The following is a 17,886-nucleotide window of genomic DNA, read 5'->3' on the forward strand; positions in this document are numbered from 1 at the left end:
GCGAATTGGAGGCATGTTTTACCTTTTTTTCCGGAGGGTCGCTGTGATTTCGACTTGATTTGTGAAAATTGTGAAAAACGTTTTTGACAAAACAACACTGGACAAATTTTCAATTTGCTACTGTCTCTTTTAGAAACCAAATTTTAAGTGTTCAAAAATTTAGTTTCGCATTTGTAACATTGACAAAAGCTGCTTAAAATATTTATGTACATACAAATAGATGTTTAAACGATAAATTTAAGAAATTTCTTATAATTTTCTTAATTTATTTTAAATATTGTTTTATTTTGTATTAATTTAATGCTTTTTCATTAAGATCCTTTGGAAAAACTTTTAAGAGCGCTTAAAAAGCTGCGGGAAAATGTGAAAAAGACGCCCTCTGGTGCGATTGAATGGAAACTAATTTTCACTCAAACCGTTTTGAGTGAACTTGTGCGCGCGCGCGTTTTGAAATTGAGATAAAACCAACAAGTGTTATGTTATTATTTGGTTAATTAAATATTTATTGCTTAGAAAATATTTCTTTATAATAAATAAAATATAATAATGATTTTAAAATAATTTACTATAATAAATACCTTGTATGTAATTTAATTTTTTGATGAAATTTATTTAAATAATTAATAATGAATAAATAAATATTAAAAAATTCAAACTGTATATCTCAAGAAACGGAATAATCATATGAACGAAAAATCGGAGTTTAGGTAAACATTTTCCGATTTTATTTTATTTTATTTTTACTTTTAACCATAATTTTCAAATGATTTTACTTGAAGTTATCACATTTACAGAGCTAAAAAAAAATATAAAAATCGCTTCTTTATCTGTTTTCGCTTCTATTGCTGCTGCAACTGTCCGCTTTTCCTTTTTCTCCGTCATTTTCTTTGTAGTCGCGCTCTCATTTCGCTGGCCTGTTTATGCGTCTCGCTTGCCAATACCAAACAAAGTAGATAACGGTACTGAAAGGGGGTAAGAGAGGAGGGTTTTCCCCACCACACCCCCCACCTGGCACCTGCCACCCCATTCTTTTTTTTCTCCCCCCCAAAAGAGGAAAATACTCGAATCGAGAGCTGAAAACGTATTGAACAATCGCTTTGAGTGTGCACTTGGCTTAAATGTCCGTGCCAGACTTTGGGATTGATCGATGGCCAAGAGAGAGAGAGAGGGCACAGGTTGGCAATAGGTAAAAATAATAGTAAAAATAAAAATAAAAAAATAAAAACAATGGAAAAGCCGAAAGTAAACTTGGCAACAGGCGGTGATCCGAACTTAAAGTTTAAACAGGTAGCTTAAGTGACATTGAAATTGGTTTACAGAAATGGGTAAATTCTACTAATTCTTTTCCATAGTTTCCCTTAAAAATAAATACAATACACATTTAAGCAAACATTATAATTAACATGTAAGTTTATAGTCTTTTTATTTCAAGTATGGCTTGGGTACATAACAATTTTTTAATATTTGTGCTAGCCTTAATTGATTTTAATGCCTTTAATATGGGTGTTTTTTTAGCAGCCTATTTAAAATATAATATTAAAATTAATATACAGTTAAGCTAAAGTTGACACAAGGCAAGGCAACATTGTGTTAATAAAATACTGAATAAATAATTAATAAAAACAAGAAGGGAAAAAGAAGCTAACCTTGGGAAACCGAAATTTCTATACTCTTACAATTTGAAAAGCTTTATAATGCTAGTTTCCATTAGGTTAACATATCTGTATAAGTTTAAAATAAGTTTTAACGATGTAACCCCTTATAAAATTTTGAAAAAATAAATTGTCGCCGGAGATGGCTAGATCGACTCGGCTGTTAATGCTGATCAATGATATTTATGCTTTATGGAGTTGGAAATGGTTTCTTCAATGGGATTCATGCTTTTGACTGAAAATTTTAATCAGTTTCTGGTGAGCTCTATTGAAATTCCCATAACTTAATCTATTTTGCAATGATCGAAGTAAAACTTGTACAATATATTCTTAGGATTATGAGCAATTAAAATATAAAATACAACAAAATCTATAAAAAGGGGAGTACCCCCCTTAAGTTATATAAAACTAAGGGCTACCTATGAAAAAAAATATCCCTTAAAATATATAGTTTTAAGTTAAGAGTTTATTGTTAGTAATGTGCAATAGTTAATTCCAGACAGTAGATACATTTCCAGGTATGTACATAAATTCATATATGCATTGGCATAAACACCTGAAGGTGAATTTAAATTAATTAAATGTTTAGTAAGATATATATTCATACTTGCATGTAAAAATTGGTATTTGGCAAAAACCTGTAAGAGAATTTAAATTAGTTAAGTTTTAAGGAAGAAATGTATTCATACTTGCACGTATATTTGGAGATGGACTATTTTTTTTTAAATATTTTTTTTTTAGATAATTTGGCGGCACATTGGGCAGCGGGGAAAGGTCAAGGACCTGCCAACGACCTCGCTTAGGCATCCAAAACAGAAAATGTGTCCACAACCGGTGACAATGGGATCGTCGTAGGGCATCAAACAAATTGGGCAAGAGTAAAGAAGCTGCGGAGACTCAGCTCCCTGTCCTTCTCCAGGTTTCTTCTGGTTTTCAGGTGCAGGTCCCGATCCCGATTCCGATTCTGATCCCAAACCCGAACCTGAACCCTCTACGGCGGTCTTGGCGATACCCTCATTCTCCGAAAAAGGCATCTTCCGGCTGCGACTCCAAAAATCACAAATGCTTCGTGAGAATTGTGAAAAATTGTGATTTGACAAACAATCACATGGAAAAGTTCAATTTTTGTTTGCTTACTGGTTCTTTTCATGAACTTTAAGTGTTGATAAATGTTGTTAAGCACACATTTTAAGTGTTAATAACAACTTTTAAGGGAAGGCCCTTACACACTGTGGGATATCCACAAAAGCTGCTTTAAATGAATTCTAATAGATGTTTATACAAGACATTTGAGAAATATGTTATGACTTTTTAAATTTTATTAAATTTATTATAAAATTAACTTATATTTCAGAGAGATTCTTAGGCAAAACTTAACAAGTGCAAACAGTGTTATCGGAAGTTAAACCTTTTAGGTTATGTTAGTACTAGTCATTAAATTTACATTTTTACAACATTCAAACGATTTAACAAAAGAATCTAATATGTATTTCGAAAACAAATTGCTATTTCTTCTCCAATTATAATTGTTTATTGTTGATTTGCCACAGAGAGTCACTTAAAATTCAATCGAAATGGCAATTATAATTGGCCTTTTGTGTTTTGATTGCGCAGTGTGGCCAGTTATTAATATTGTTGTTTTGTTATTATTATTATTATTATTTTTTTGTTTGTGGCTGTGGCTGAGACTGTGACCCCTTCTCCCCACCCCCACCCAGGGGCGCAGCTCGCCATTTCAATTATCATAAGGGGGGTTAGCTCTTTCTGGTCTTGAGTGAAAGAATGAAAGAAAGAAGAAAGCACGGCACAGAGCCAAGACAAGGAAAAGCAAGAAAAAAAAAACAAAAAACAAAAAACAATGAAAGAAAAGAAGGGGGAAAAAATGAAAATTGTGAAATGGCCTGAGCAGAGGAGCGTGAAAGTAAAAAGGGTTTTTTTCCTCCACTGCCAAGGAGTAATTAGTGTGCATTTCCGTTTCAATCCAACCCCCGCCCACACTCAGACCCCCCTTTTCCACTTCCATGCGTGTGTGTTTGTGCAACATTTGCTTTTCCACTTCGTTTGCGACAATCAAATGTAACAAAGGAGCGGAAAAAAAAGAAACGCTTGCACACGGAAAAAATCCTGCGGAAAAGGGCGGAGGGAGTGCCACGGAAAATAAGGAAAGACTTCTTTGACTATCAGTTTCACATGAAAAAACATTTGACAAATTGTATAATTTATTATTTATTAATAAAGTTTTTATTGTATTTAAATATATCGCTTTGAAAAGATTTAAAAAACTCGTTTTTTTTTGGAATTGAAAAGAAGTTAAGGCTTCAAATTAATGCCAAACCAAGTCAAAAAGTACTTTTTTCAATTCGGAATACTAATTTTCTAAGATTTTGAAATGAAAAGAGTTTTTTTCTCAGATTTTGAACTTACTTACTTTTTTTTAATTGCTCTTAATATGTTACATTAAAAAGTTGTTCTATTTAAAGTAGATAGAATTTGTATATTCTTTTTTTTTATTAATATTTAATCAAGCTTTATTTTAATAATATTACGTTTAAAGAAATTGATGTCTATACAATATTTATGTTAAATAAACACATAACATTAAGTTATATACTTATTATTCCTTAAGCTTTTCATATAAATTCAAAACGAAATACATTTTTAAGGTATAAATAGAAGGACATTTATATAAAATAGATGTTACTTTCATTTAAAAGTGATTTTAAATCTTAAAAATCCACAACTACCCTATCAACGTTATATCATTAAAAACTTTAAGAATTTTTATATATTTTCCAAGAGGCTTAGATAAACAAATTGATGTATTAAATACACTCTTTTTTATTTAAGTGCAAAAGCTGGAGCACCTGGCATTGCCATTGCACTTACCTGGGCTGGTTCCCTTTTATCATCTAAGTCGTCGTCCTCCACTGGAACGTGACATTGAATACGTCTGCATCCTGGCTGCTCCATCTGCTCCTTGTGCTCCTTGTGCTCCCTGTGCTCCCTGTTTGGTTCTCCTAGCTCCTGCTTGCTCCTCCGTCGCTTTCCCCCACTTTTCAGGCCCTGGCCATGCTAATCTCTCTGTAATTAAGACTGTCACTCATTCAGGCATTTGCTTGCCATTCAGTTGGCCCATCTTGGGATGGAGGAGCACTCCTCCTGGTCCACCTCCATTGCATCCTTTTGCTCCACCATTTTTTTTTTTTTGTTGGAAGGCTGCACCAGGGGCGTGGCCCATCTGAATTGCCTTTAATTGCATGTTGTTGTGCATCCTTCGGCAGCTTGAAGGCTCTCCTCTACAAGGATCAACCTGGGGGATCACGAGGAGTGAAATTGGTTGGCTAAATTGTTTGGCCAAGAGCCTAAATGTGATTTTTATTTACTTCCACTTGACTTGGGAGTTGAGTAAAGAATATTGAATGCACACAATACAAAAGCTTTGTGGGGTAGAGATTTAGTAATTAAAGCATCCTAAATGGGGCTTGTCTTCTTTATTGTCTTTTGTTTAAAGTATTTGGAGAAAGGGAAACAATTAATTTTGATTTCCAGAGGTAAACTCTAGGTTAGCTTTAATTGCTTATTAAGGAAGGAGCCTTTGTACTCTACTAAATGATATTTAATTAGGAGTATGGGAAGATATATTTAATAAGGCATACAAATATTTATACTTTGATCAATTTAGCTTAAGGTATAAGGTTCACACTGTACAAGGCGAAACTCTAAATAAAAAGATATATTTTAAAATCCTTAAAGTGAGTTTTAATTTTAATCAGAAGATTAACATGCTATGTAGGAGCCATCATACTCCTATGAACAGTAAGTAACTATGATCAGTAAGTATCTATGAGCAGTGAGTAACTAACTTTGAACAATAATCAACAATGACTTGCAACTTTTGTAACACAACACGTATCCGAGACTTGGATGGTAGAAGGCACTTCGTTCCGGGGATGTCAGAACCAGTTGGGAATCATATGTACGGATGTGTGAGATTTGATTTGGAACAAATTGAAAGCTATTTGAATGAAACTATGGATTTAATCTTCTATATAATTTTACTGCTATATAAATCGGAGCACGGCGAATCGGTGGACTATATATGTATATACATATATATAGCTGCTATAGGAACAATCGGACGATTTATAAACCTATGATCAGTAATTAACTATGAGCACTAAGTAACTCTGGAGAGTAAGTATCTATGAGTAGTGAGTATCTATGAGCAGTGAGTAACTCTGAAGAGTAAGTAAGTATGACCACTAATTAACTATGATCAGTAAGTATATATAATCAGTATATATCTATGACCAGTAAGTATCTATGAGCAGTGAGTAACTATCTTTGAACACTAATCAACAATGACTTGCAACTTTTGTAACACAACACATATCTGAGACGTGGCCGGGAGAAGTCACTTCGTTCCGGGGATGTTAGAACCAGTTGGGAATCATATGTACAGACGTGCGAGATTTGTTTTGAAACAAATTTAAAGCTATTTCAATGAAACTATGGATTTAATCTTCTATATAATTTTACTGCTATATAAATCGGAGCACGGCGAATCGGTGGACTATATATGTATATACATATATATAGCTGCTATAGGAACAATCGGACGATTTATAAACCTATGATCAGTAATTAACTATGAGCACTAAGTAACTCTGGAGAGTAAGTATCTATGAGTAGTGAGTATCTATGAGCAGTGAGTAACTCTGAAGAGTAAGTAAGTATGAAAACTTCGGTATATAAACTTCGGCATGCTGTCTATAATTTTGAATTTTCAAAAATTGATAAAAATATGGATTTGTTAATATTTAAAATTGAGTATGCAATGTTTTTAACCTGATAAAAATTAACATAGGACCGCTTTCCGAATACAGTAAAGAGTATCGAAATACAAAAAAATATTTATGTATATATATTAAAGAGAAAACAAAACACACACAAATAAACATTTTCTGATTATGGAAAATGAACAAAATGAAAATGACATAAATTTGTTGGCTGCTAATTAAGAAAACACCGAAATTAACACGCTTGTGGAGCCCAGGCAAATTAGCCACCAATTTGTAGAGGTCACCTCGTAAATTGTCAACCGATAAATTGGCCTATAAACAGATTTTCCAGCTATTTAGTTTTTCCTTTCATTTGGATTTTGGATTTCGATTGGAGCAAGTGTTTTGGGGATGCCGCTGCTTTTCCTGCTGTTTGGCCATTAAGTTTGCCTTATGATGTGCCGCCATAAATTAGCGCAAAACATTGGATCAGCCGGAGATGGAGACGGCGCTGGAGACTACGACTTGGACTCCACCATCGACTCTATTAATATCCGAGTGCTGGAGGAGGAGGTGGAGGGGTAGGAGACCCAAGATTTATGGCCACCGAGGGGGAATGCGTGGGACGTTATCGTAGGACTCGACATCGGCATCGGCAAATGCATAATCCACACATGCTTATGTTATGTTATGTATGTAAGTGCGGATGGGCGGGTGTAAATTTCATCTGGCCCCCGAGAATTGCCCAGCATCTCTCTTGTATCGCCATGCAAATGTAAATAATGCAACTTTTGGTTGCTCCACAACAAACATCCCATCTATCAAAGTCTTGGGGTCTTTAGTATACCGCTTCCATCCCCCATCTCCTCTTCTCTTGGGGTGTGTGACTAAAACGTTTTGTTTATTGTTGGCATCGCCTTCTGTTGGCCAACAACTCGTTCGCTTTTGCTTCCGTTTCGTATGCATTTTTCTATGGCAAGCAGTCGTGACACGAACTAGAGATGGTAGTGAGTTAGAGAAGGGAGAGAGCATAGAGATCTTCACCGGAAAGGAGTTAGCTTCAAGGTTATAATCTCATTCAAGGGTGAGCAGGGTAGGTTTTTAGATAATTAATCTGATATATGACTTTAAATTTGACTAAAGCACTCGTGACACGAACTAGAGATGGTAGTAAGAGAGAGATCATTGAGATCTTCACCGGAAAGGAGTTAGTTTTAAGACTTTATTCTGACCCAAGGGAAATTTTTTAGTTAATTAATCTAATATATGACTTTAAATTTAACTAAAGCTCTGTTTTCTTAAAGTAAGCACTCGTGACACGAACTAGAGATGGTAGTAAGAGAGAGAGCATAGAGATCTTCACCGGAAAGGAGTTAGTTTTAAGAATTTATTCTGAACCAAAGGTAATTTTGTAGTTAATTAATCTAATATGTGACTTTACATTTGAATAAAGCCCTGTTTTCTTATAGTAAGCACTCGTGACACGAACTAGAGATGGTACTAAGAGAGAGAGCATAGAGATCTTCAACGGAATGGAGTTAGTTTTAAGATTGCATTCTTATCCAAGGGTAATTTTTTAGATAATAAATCAGAGATATGACTTTAAATTTGACTAAAGCCCTATTTTCTTATAGTAAGCACTCGTGACACGAACTAGAGATGGTAGTATGAGAGAGAGAGCATAGAGATCTTCAACGGAAAGGAGTCAGTTTCAAGATTTTATTGTCAACCAAAGGTAATTTTTCAGATAATTAAACAGAAATATGACTTAAATTTGATTAAATTAAGCACTCGTGACACAAGCTAGAGATGGTGTCGTGCTAGAGAATGCAAAAAACTTAAAGATTCTCTGTAAATATAAATATAATCAAAGTTGTTTCTCTAGTAATTTCTATATTTAAAGCTAAGCAAGGAACTTTATCTATATTAAATATAATATATATTATATGTGTAATAAAAACTTCTTTGTTGTAATATTTAACAAAACCATTCTTAAGAAAAAGTAAAAAATATACATCCTTAGATATCCAATAAAACTGGCGTTTGTCTTCATTCCTTCCTCTCGTTCCATTTCAGATCTTTTGGCTCGTTTAACAGGCACTCACCCATCGCTATGTATACCATATCAACCTCCTTCCACAGTCTTTTGCGTGTAAATGCTATTTTTAAGCACTGTACTTCAAAGTACGGTGGAGGAGGAGAGGGGGATCCCCGTTTGCGAGGTGTTTGAAATCTTCAAAAGGGGCACTTGAGAAGAATTTTCATAGCGATCATTACTTTCGGGTACGTACTATACTAACCCCCGTCCTTTTCCCAATCTTAGTTTCTTCCCCATTTCCCCCTTTTTTATTTTATATTCGCTCCACACCAGTTCATCAATGTGTTTGTTTCGAAATCTTCAGTTTGCTGGCCATTGACTTGAAGGAGTTTTCACGATTTTTCCTCTTCGCCAGTCCATCTGTTGCCATCTCAAATTGTAATGGTCAACAGTACAGTGCGTTTCAAATGGGCAGAGCTCATGGAATATAAATAGTTATAATCATTTTTGAGGTTTTAAATTGTGTACATGAAGTCAAAAATGAATTAATAAATATTTAATAAATATTTAAAAAGAATTATACCACGGATACATAAAATAAACTTTTTTTTTCGTCTAATCAAAGCTTTGAAAATTCATAACTAAGTCAAAAATGCATTAATTTGAATTCGGAAAGCTGTTTTTACAAGATTAATAAATCTGCATACTCAATTAAAAATGTAAAAAAATTTTAATTTTTGCGAATTTTTTTATTAAAATTTAACGATAAAAAATGTTGAAAAAATTAAAAAAAAAAATTCTTTCTAAGATGGCTAGATCGATTCTCCTGTTGATGCTGATCAAGAATATATATGATTTATGGGGTCGGAAATGACTTTTTCAATGTGTTACAAGCTTCTGAAGCTTCAGGGGAAACCTTAATTACTATTAAATTATTTATGGTATATTTTAGCATTCGTATTAGAATTCCCAATGAGTTCTTGCTCAGCAAAGGCTACCTTTGGAACTAGATCTGTAAATATATATTTTTTAAATATTTAATAAACTTCTGTACCGCAGCGTACATTTTAACAGATGCTCACTATATATATACAGATGTGCATATATGTTCCTGAACAGTCATAAACAGAGCGTGCTGAATGCAACTTTAGTGGCATCATAAACTCCGCCTCCGCAGCCCTTTAAATACATATTTTTTCCGCCGTAAAAATTGCACAACAATAAAAGATAAGAGAATGGAAGCCGTAGAACTTTACGGAAGAAATAGCGCTAAAAATTCTAAGTTTTATTGAGAGAGAAGATGTTGGAATATTCAAATCACTTTTCCCCACAATTTATTTGCTTTGTCTGGTAACATAATTTTTTATATTTCTCCTCTACTTTGCATATATTTCAAAATGTTTATATATGTGTATATACATATATATCTGCTGTAGTTTCCGTTCGATTGAATATTTTGTTGCAATTAGGAAAAGCTGTGGGTGGAGAATGCGCCTGACAGCTGTTTCCTTCGAATTTCCAATCGAGTTTTCACGAATGTCAAATCGAATCGAACTGAATCGTATTGAGAATTCGAATTAGTGGTGAAAAGCAGGGGGAGGGGGCTCATATGTTTATGCAGGCAGTGTGTGTGTGTGTGTGTGTGTGTGTGTGTGTGTGAAAACTGGTCAGGCGTCCATGCAAATCACACACACACTCAAGAGGGTGTGCAATTGCAACTGCGACAGTTGCATGAACAGTTGTGCATGAAATTTACATACAAAACTAAAGAGCCAAGAATGATTCTAAGAAGGCTAAAGAATCTAGACACAAACTGAATTGTAGAGTCCCTAAAATGAATAGATTATAAAATAGCATTTCCATTGATTTTAAAATATAATATTTATAAAATATGCTTATATTAAAAAACTTTCAAAAAATATCAAAAATAATCAATTATGTATGTAAAAATAGCTCCAAATCACAAGTTTAACAAGTTAAATTGAATTAAAACAATTTTTATACTACATATTTCAAATATGTTTCAAGTGATTACCTTAAACTCAATTAAAACAATTTTTCTAGGACATATTTCAAATATGTTTCAAGTAAATACCTAATTAATACAAAATCATATTTATCCCTCAACTTTTCTTAATTTAAACATTGCTTCTATTAAATTATATTGCTTCTTCTAAATTCAACTCAATTAAAATCATTTTTCTAAGACATATTTCAAATATGTTTCAAGTAAATACTCATTCTTCTTATATTTACTTCAAAATCATATTTATTCTCCAACTTTTCTTAATTTCTTCTATAATTTTTAATGAAAGCAGAAAGTAGATACCATGGCCAGTGTTACCCTGGCTCAAAAAGCCTTTTGCCAAGATTGGCAGCAGCTGGTCCTTGGCCATCTTTCTTGTATTCCCAAAAGGACATACGGTTACCGCCCCCACCCCGCCCCCAAATCATTTGAGCAATTTGAAGCCAAAGATTGGATTGACTGCTGGCCAGAGGAATTTTTTGGTACCCCAACTGTACTATATACGATATACTATATATACATATATATATGTATGTTGATCTCACATCTGCTGGCTCAAGGACAATGTCTTTGTGGAGAAACTAAAAAAAATATGAAGAAAATGGACAGGACAAGGGAAAAGGTAAATGGGGAATAAAGGATGTGAAATGCGGGCAGCAAACGCACCAAAGTATGCAACAAAATACGCAATGCAATCGAGGGAAATGAATTAAAAAAAAAAGAAAAGGGAAAACCTCTCTCCCTGGCGCTGTCCCTGGGTTTTTCCGGCTCCAAGATAGAGATGCCAGAGATAGATAGCCGGCATGGGCCGTGACCAACCAAGTAACCGCCGGATTTGCATATGGACAAAAGAGTGAAAAGTGAAAACGGGAAACGGAAAACGGGAAAAGTGAAATGGGAAATGGGAAATGTGAAAAGTGAAAAGAGCGCCGTTCATTGATAAGCGGCTTAGGCGCTGTGCCTGAGCCTGCTAATGAGTCGAACCCCTAATAAAGCCGGTATCTATTGCTCTTCACTGCCGTTACATATTGTATCTGGCAGATATACATATATGTATACAGAAATATTCCTGTTTTTCCCAAACCGCTAGGCTGCTTAGTGTACCCTTTTCAAAAGGTATAATGAAAATCCCTTGAAATTTGCGGCAACCGAAAATCATTTCATTTTCCAATTGGGAAGCTAGCGACTTCCCCCACCCCCCTGTAACAGACTCAAATTGGATCGTGTTACCAGACCAGAACAGATATTGCCGTCATCAACGAATATTCCCTCCCTCGCCTAGAAAAGATAAAGAGAGAGAGAGAGAGAGAGAGGAGCGGCCGTTACTCCCACACCGCCAGTTATGTTAACTAACACTCTCCTCTCAAGATAACAGCAGATCTGTTAACTTACTTTACTTTCTACATGGAAATTTCACTGCAATGGCAAGGATTCCACACCATGTATCTGTCAATGTGTCAAATATGCTCTGTAAACGCGTCAAATGTAAATCTTAACATCGGTCTGTTAACTTACAGGAGCCAATTGTTGCCATAACGGACGAAAAACTAACATTGCGAAAAAACCAACGCGAACACCTGCACGCATGCAGATCGGTCGGAAGAAAAAATTGAATTACGGGAAAACTAGCGGCGGAAAAACCCTGGAAAGTGGTGAAAGTGCTTGAGAACAGTGAGCTCCTGCAGTGGAAAGTGTTGGTGAAGTGGGGGAAAGCCTGAAATAGCCACAATACAAAAGCCGTTTTTTTCCCTTGTGGTTGCATGTGTGTGTATATGTAAATAGCCAAAGATCAGTGCGTTTTCCGTGGCCAGTTAATGTTGTTGGTTTTTTCTGTATGTGCAAGTGCTACAAATGTAAAGAAAATGCAAAGGAATGTGCCATAACCTTCAAGTAAGGCTTTATTTTGTCTGTTTTTTGTGCGTGTGTCTTCGATTGCTAATTCGCCGTTGGGATCTGCTGCAGCAACAAGTGTGAACGAGTGAGTGAAACAAAACTATATTCTTTTTTATCTTCTCCCCCATCGTATTCCGTTTGCGCGCGCTGATTTTTTCCATCTCTTGTCCTTGTCGTGAAAGCGCCGTTTTTGGCTCGATTCGTTCTCGCTCTTGAAAGTAAGCGAGAGTCAGAGCGAGTAAGAGCGAGATAGCCATCTAAAGAGAATGCGATCCGCTCTTCTGGTTGTCAGTGTTTACAGTTCGAAAGCTGCGTTTGTTTACCTTTTTTTTGCTTGGCAATATTTAAATTGGTAAAGTAAAGTAATGTTAGAGGGGAAATATAAAAATCTGTTTAATTATCTAAATAATTAATTACTTGCAACCTTATTTTGCTATTTATCACTATTACTAGTATAATAATTTTAGATATAATTATTATACCCTTGCAGGGTATTTTTATTTTAGTCAGAAGCCTCAAACGCAGTGAAGGAGTCATTTCCGACCCCATAAACCTTATATATTCTTGATCAGCATGAAAAGCCGAATCGATCTAGCCATGTTTGGGAGAAGGAATTTTTTTCGAATTTATTTTCGAATTTTTATGACTAAATTTTATATATTCAAATGGTCAAAATTTGATAAAATTTTAAATTGATTAAATCTTAAAACTATAAATGCAGAATAGTTAACCGAATAAAAACTAGCACAGAACAGCTTTCCGAATTGAAATTAATGCATTTTTGGCATAGTTATGAATTTGTTAAACTTTTATTTATCATAATAATCTTATAAATATATCAATAAATATAGGCTCAAAGAATGACATTATAATTTTAGTCAGAAGCTTCTAATGTGTGAAGGAGTCATTTCCGACCCCATAAACTATATATATTCTTGATCAGAATGAAAAGCCAAATCGATCTGGACATGTTTGGGAGAAAGAATTTTTTTCGAATTTATTTTCGCAATTTTATGACTTAATTTTATATTGTTAAAGTCGGAAATTTTGACAAAAATTTAATTTTCTTTAATTTAAAAACTCAGTATGCAGATTTTTTAACAATTTAAAAACTAGCACAGAACAGCTTTCCGAATTGAATTTAATTCATTTTTGGCTTAGTTATGCATTTCTTAAATTTTGATTTATCATTAAAATTGTCATATTAAAATATTAATAAATATAGGCTCAAAGAATGGTATTATAATTTTAGTCAGAAGCTTCTAATGTGTGAAGGAGTCATTTCCGACCCCATAAACTATATATATTCTTGATCAGAATGAAAAGCCAAATCGATCTGGACATGTTTGGGAGAAAGAATTTTTTTCGAATTTATTTTCGAAATTTTATGACATATTGTTCATATTGTTAAAGTCGGAAAATTTGACAAACATTTAATTTTCTTTAATTTAAAAACTCAGTATGCAGATTTGTTAACAATTTAAAAACTAGCACAGAACAGCTTTCCGAATTAAATTTAATTCATTTTTGGCTCAGTTATGAATTTGTTAAACTTTTAATTATCATAAAAATTGTCATATAAATATATCAATAAATATCGATTCAAAGAATGCGCATATATAAGCTTATATCCAATATCCAATGCGATCCCTATTATGCATATGCAAATTCGACTTCCCGAAGTTAGTTTCCTTTCATTATTTAAACAATTTTAAAATAATATTTCGAGCTTAAGCGATTTGTATTATAGTTTTTATACCTCCTGTCATCTATGGATCGTTTCTTAGTGATCCAATTGCAAGAGTATACAAACTTCGGCGTGCCGTAGTTAGATTCTTTTCTAGTTCCATCTCAAAAGCTATATACATACATATATAAATTTCCCGAAATGTTTTTTTTTTTTTTTAAGAGAGAAATAGAGATAGAGATAGTGAGAGAGAGAGAAAGAGCATACAAAACCTCATTGACCGCATTTATCGCCTGTTTTTCCTCGGCTTGAAGTCGACGCGTGTTTTCCAAACTTTTGACAGCAGCCGTCGCTCACATCATGTACCCCCTCCCCCTCCCCCTCCCCCTTTCGCCCTTTTGCTTTTCCTCTCCACCCACCCTTCACCCTTGATTTCTAGGGGAAAATAAAACCCCTTTAGCCGACTCCAAACGAACCGCAACTTTCGCCACAAAGTATTCAAAATTAGCACGCAGTCCTGGCAAACCACACACACTCTGGCCCTCATTCCACGCGGAACACAAACGTTACTTCTTGGCGCAAAAACCATAAAAGTGAAATTGATGTCAGTGGAGGGGAAAGGGACAGGGGACAGGGGACAGGGAAACAGGGGATCGGGTGAACTGGGGATTATGACACGTAGCTGGTGCATATATTAATGCCTCCTTTGGACTGCCAGTTTGCTGCTGTCACCTCATCTCACAAACCTCAAGTCATCTGGCAAATGTTGAGATTTTCTGTGGTTTTCGGGGGTTAATTTTAGACGGGGGAAAAGGGGTTGGTAGCAGCAGGATATGGCAGGACCTTTAGGTGGGTCAAACAACCATTAACTTCCAATTCCACATCCAATATAACATCCCGCAAAAAACTATAGATCTCTATAAACATTTATTGAAAATATAGCTTCAACTGTAGTACTCCTTCGATAACGATTGAATTTGTATCGATAGCACAATTCATCAGATATCAAGTGCTCGGAAATCGAGCGCAATTTTTTGCTAAATTGAAATAACTCTAAGACTTTCCCTCTCCCTCCCCATTGATATATGTTATAGATATATACATCTTATTTCACATATATTGACAATATAGCTTTAACTTCAGTCCTCCTCCGATAACGATTGAATTTGTATCGATAGCACAATTCATCAGATATCAAGTGCCCGGAAATCGAGCGCAATTTTTTGCTAAATTGAAATAACTCTGAGACTTTCCCTCTCCCTCCCCATTGATAAATATATATATAGATCTTATTCCACATATATTGACAATATAGCTTCAACTGTAGTACTCCTCCGATAACGATTGAATTTGTATCGATAGCACAATTCATCAGATATCAAGTGCTCGGAAATCGAGCGCAATTTTTTGCTAAATTGAAATAACTCTAAGACTTTCCCTCTCCCTCCCCATTGATATATGTTATAGATATATACATCTTATTTCACATATATTGACAATATAGCTTTAACTTCAGTCCTCCTCCGATAACGATTGAATTTGTATCGATAGCACAATTCATCAGATATCAAGTGCCCGGAAATCGAGCGCAATTTTTGCTAAATTGAAATAACTCTGAGACTTTCTCCTCTCCCCCCATCGATGCAATTACCCAAACTGAATGCAATGGTCAACGATGGAGGGGGAAAAAGGGGGTTTTGGGAAATGTTTGAGACGGAAATTGGGGGCTGGGAGAAAAAAGCAGGTGGAAAGTGGAGGAGTTGCTGCTGCTGCCAGGTGCCTTTCTGCCTGCCTGAGTTATGCAATCCAAAGTCATTCGTTTTGCCTGGCACTAAACAAGCTTCGTTTATACCTGCGATGCTGGTAAGTGTTGTGCTGTAAAATAAATATAAAAAATTATATATATTTATATATATAAATATATAATGTTTACTTATAATTTATTTAAAGATAGATCAAATTGGCAAACTTCTCAATCGATATTTTTCGATATTAATAACGATATATTAAAGTTTACAATATTTTGGTTATAAAAGTAATCCCGATATATATATTTTTTCGTTGTATACTTACACTTACTTATTTTGCAAACTTAAACTTACTAATTGGCAAACTTCTCAATCGATATTTTTCGATAGTAATAACGATATATTAAAGTTTACAATATTTTGGCTATAATAGTAAGCGAGATATATTTTTTTTGTTGTATACTTACTCTTACTTATTTGGCAAACTTAAAATTACCAATTGGCAAACTTCTCAATCGATATTTTTCGATATTTTTAACGATATATTAAATATTTTGGCTATAATAGTAAGCGAGATATTTTTTTACTTCGTTTGATACTTACTTTTACTTATTGATTACTTTTTATTAAAATAAGTAAATTTTAAAGATAATGCATATTAACCTCAATAAAAACTCATGGAAATTACATACAATTTTACAACAAATACTAATTGAAAAATCTTTTTGAAAATCCTCTTAAACTTGGCTATAAAATAGCTAACTTCCAGGTGCCTTTTAAAGTGTCGTCGTACCGGTTTCACCCTCACTTTTTACCTGCCAAGCGCCGCTCAGCTGGTTCGCTCTTCGCTCTGCTCGCTTGTTTGTTAAATTGAACAATTTATTTTATTTTATTTTATTTTATTTTACTGTACGTTTTTTTTTTGTTGCCCCGCTCTCACCATTTCAATGTTTGCCAGCAAGGATATCCTGCTGCTCCATAAAGGACAAGCGCAGCTCCTTTTGCCGCTCGAATCCTCCTTCATCCTGGCAAGTGGAAATGGCACTGAAGTGCGATAGTTTAGCATTTGTTTGCCTTGCTTTTGTTGCAAAACGAATGCGCTAGATTTCACTTGCATTTTATTTGCAAACAATGTTCAGTGTCCTCGCTTCTCGCTCCTCACCGATTTTTATTTCTGTTTGCCTTTTTTCCGTCTCTCCAGATATGACAGCGAAAGTTGTCAACTCTGGCCGGAAATGTCCTGAACCCAATTAAACAAAAAGATATATATATATATATAGATCTCGGGAAAAGCCAAGCACCAAGGAAATGCAAAGCAATTTTTGCAGTTTTTCAAGGGGATTCTTTAAAGTAAAAATATATAAGATATAATTAAATTAGAATTATACACGAATTATGAAACTAATTTATTAAGAGCCTATTTTGCGACTATATATCCTTAAAACAAAATAATTCATTAAAGAAAATTAACTAATTAATTAAATAAAATGGTGAATGTTTCATTACCCTATAATTTATTTAGTTTTAAAAACAAAAACTATTATATGGCAAATTTTTTGTGTAAATCTATATTTTCCAAATATGATAACTAAGCCAAAAATTTATCAATTTATATTCGGAAAGCTTTTCTGTGTTAGTTTTTATAGGGTTAACAAATCTGCATATTTAGTTTGAACAATTTTTCAATTTTAATTTTTGTCAAATTTTCACATTTTAACATTATCAAATTTGATTATAAAATTATGAAAAAAAAAATCGAAAAAATTTATTTCTTCCAAACATGTCTAGATCGATTAAGCTGTTCATGCTGATCAAGAATATATATGGATTATAGGGTCGGAAACGATTCCTTCACTGAGTTTCAAGCTTTTGACTGAAATTATAATACCCTGGAAAGGGTATAATAATGTAGGAAAAGTGGGAGCAAATTTAAAATTTCAAACTATTGTAATACTATTTTAAAAATTCCTATTTCAAATTACTGTATCACTTTAAATTGTCATAAAGTAATGACAATTAAGAAATTAATTTACAGGTTATTGTAGACCTAGGCCTGATCTT

At 34.1% G+C, this 17,886-nt stretch overlaps 1 long non-coding RNA gene across 2 annotated transcripts; it reads right to left on the reverse strand.

Moving 5' to 3' along the window:
- Positions 1 to 2,098: 2,098 nt before the first annotated feature.
- On the reverse strand, positions 2,099 to 2,824 carry LOC147644295 (uncharacterized). Of its 2 annotated transcripts, none has more exons than XR_015270812.1 (3): positions 2,346 to 2,824; positions 2,260 to 2,290; positions 2,099 to 2,208 (listed from the first exon to the last, which is right to left on the reverse strand). It is a non-coding gene; the product is annotated as an uncharacterized LOC147644295 (long non-coding RNA). The 2 variants fall into 2 exon arrangements; XR_015270811.1 differs by having other exon boundaries at positions 2,342 to 2,824.
- Between the last annotated feature and the right edge of the window lie 15,062 nt (positions 2,825 to 17,886).

Source organism: Drosophila serrata, unplaced genomic scaffold, assembly GCF_035046125.1.
Source record: "Drosophila serrata isolate PLE 108 unplaced genomic scaffold, ASM3504612v1 contig_190, whole genome shotgun sequence".
Classification (NCBI taxonomy): Eukaryota; Metazoa; Arthropoda; class Insecta; order Diptera; family Drosophilidae; genus Drosophila; species Drosophila serrata.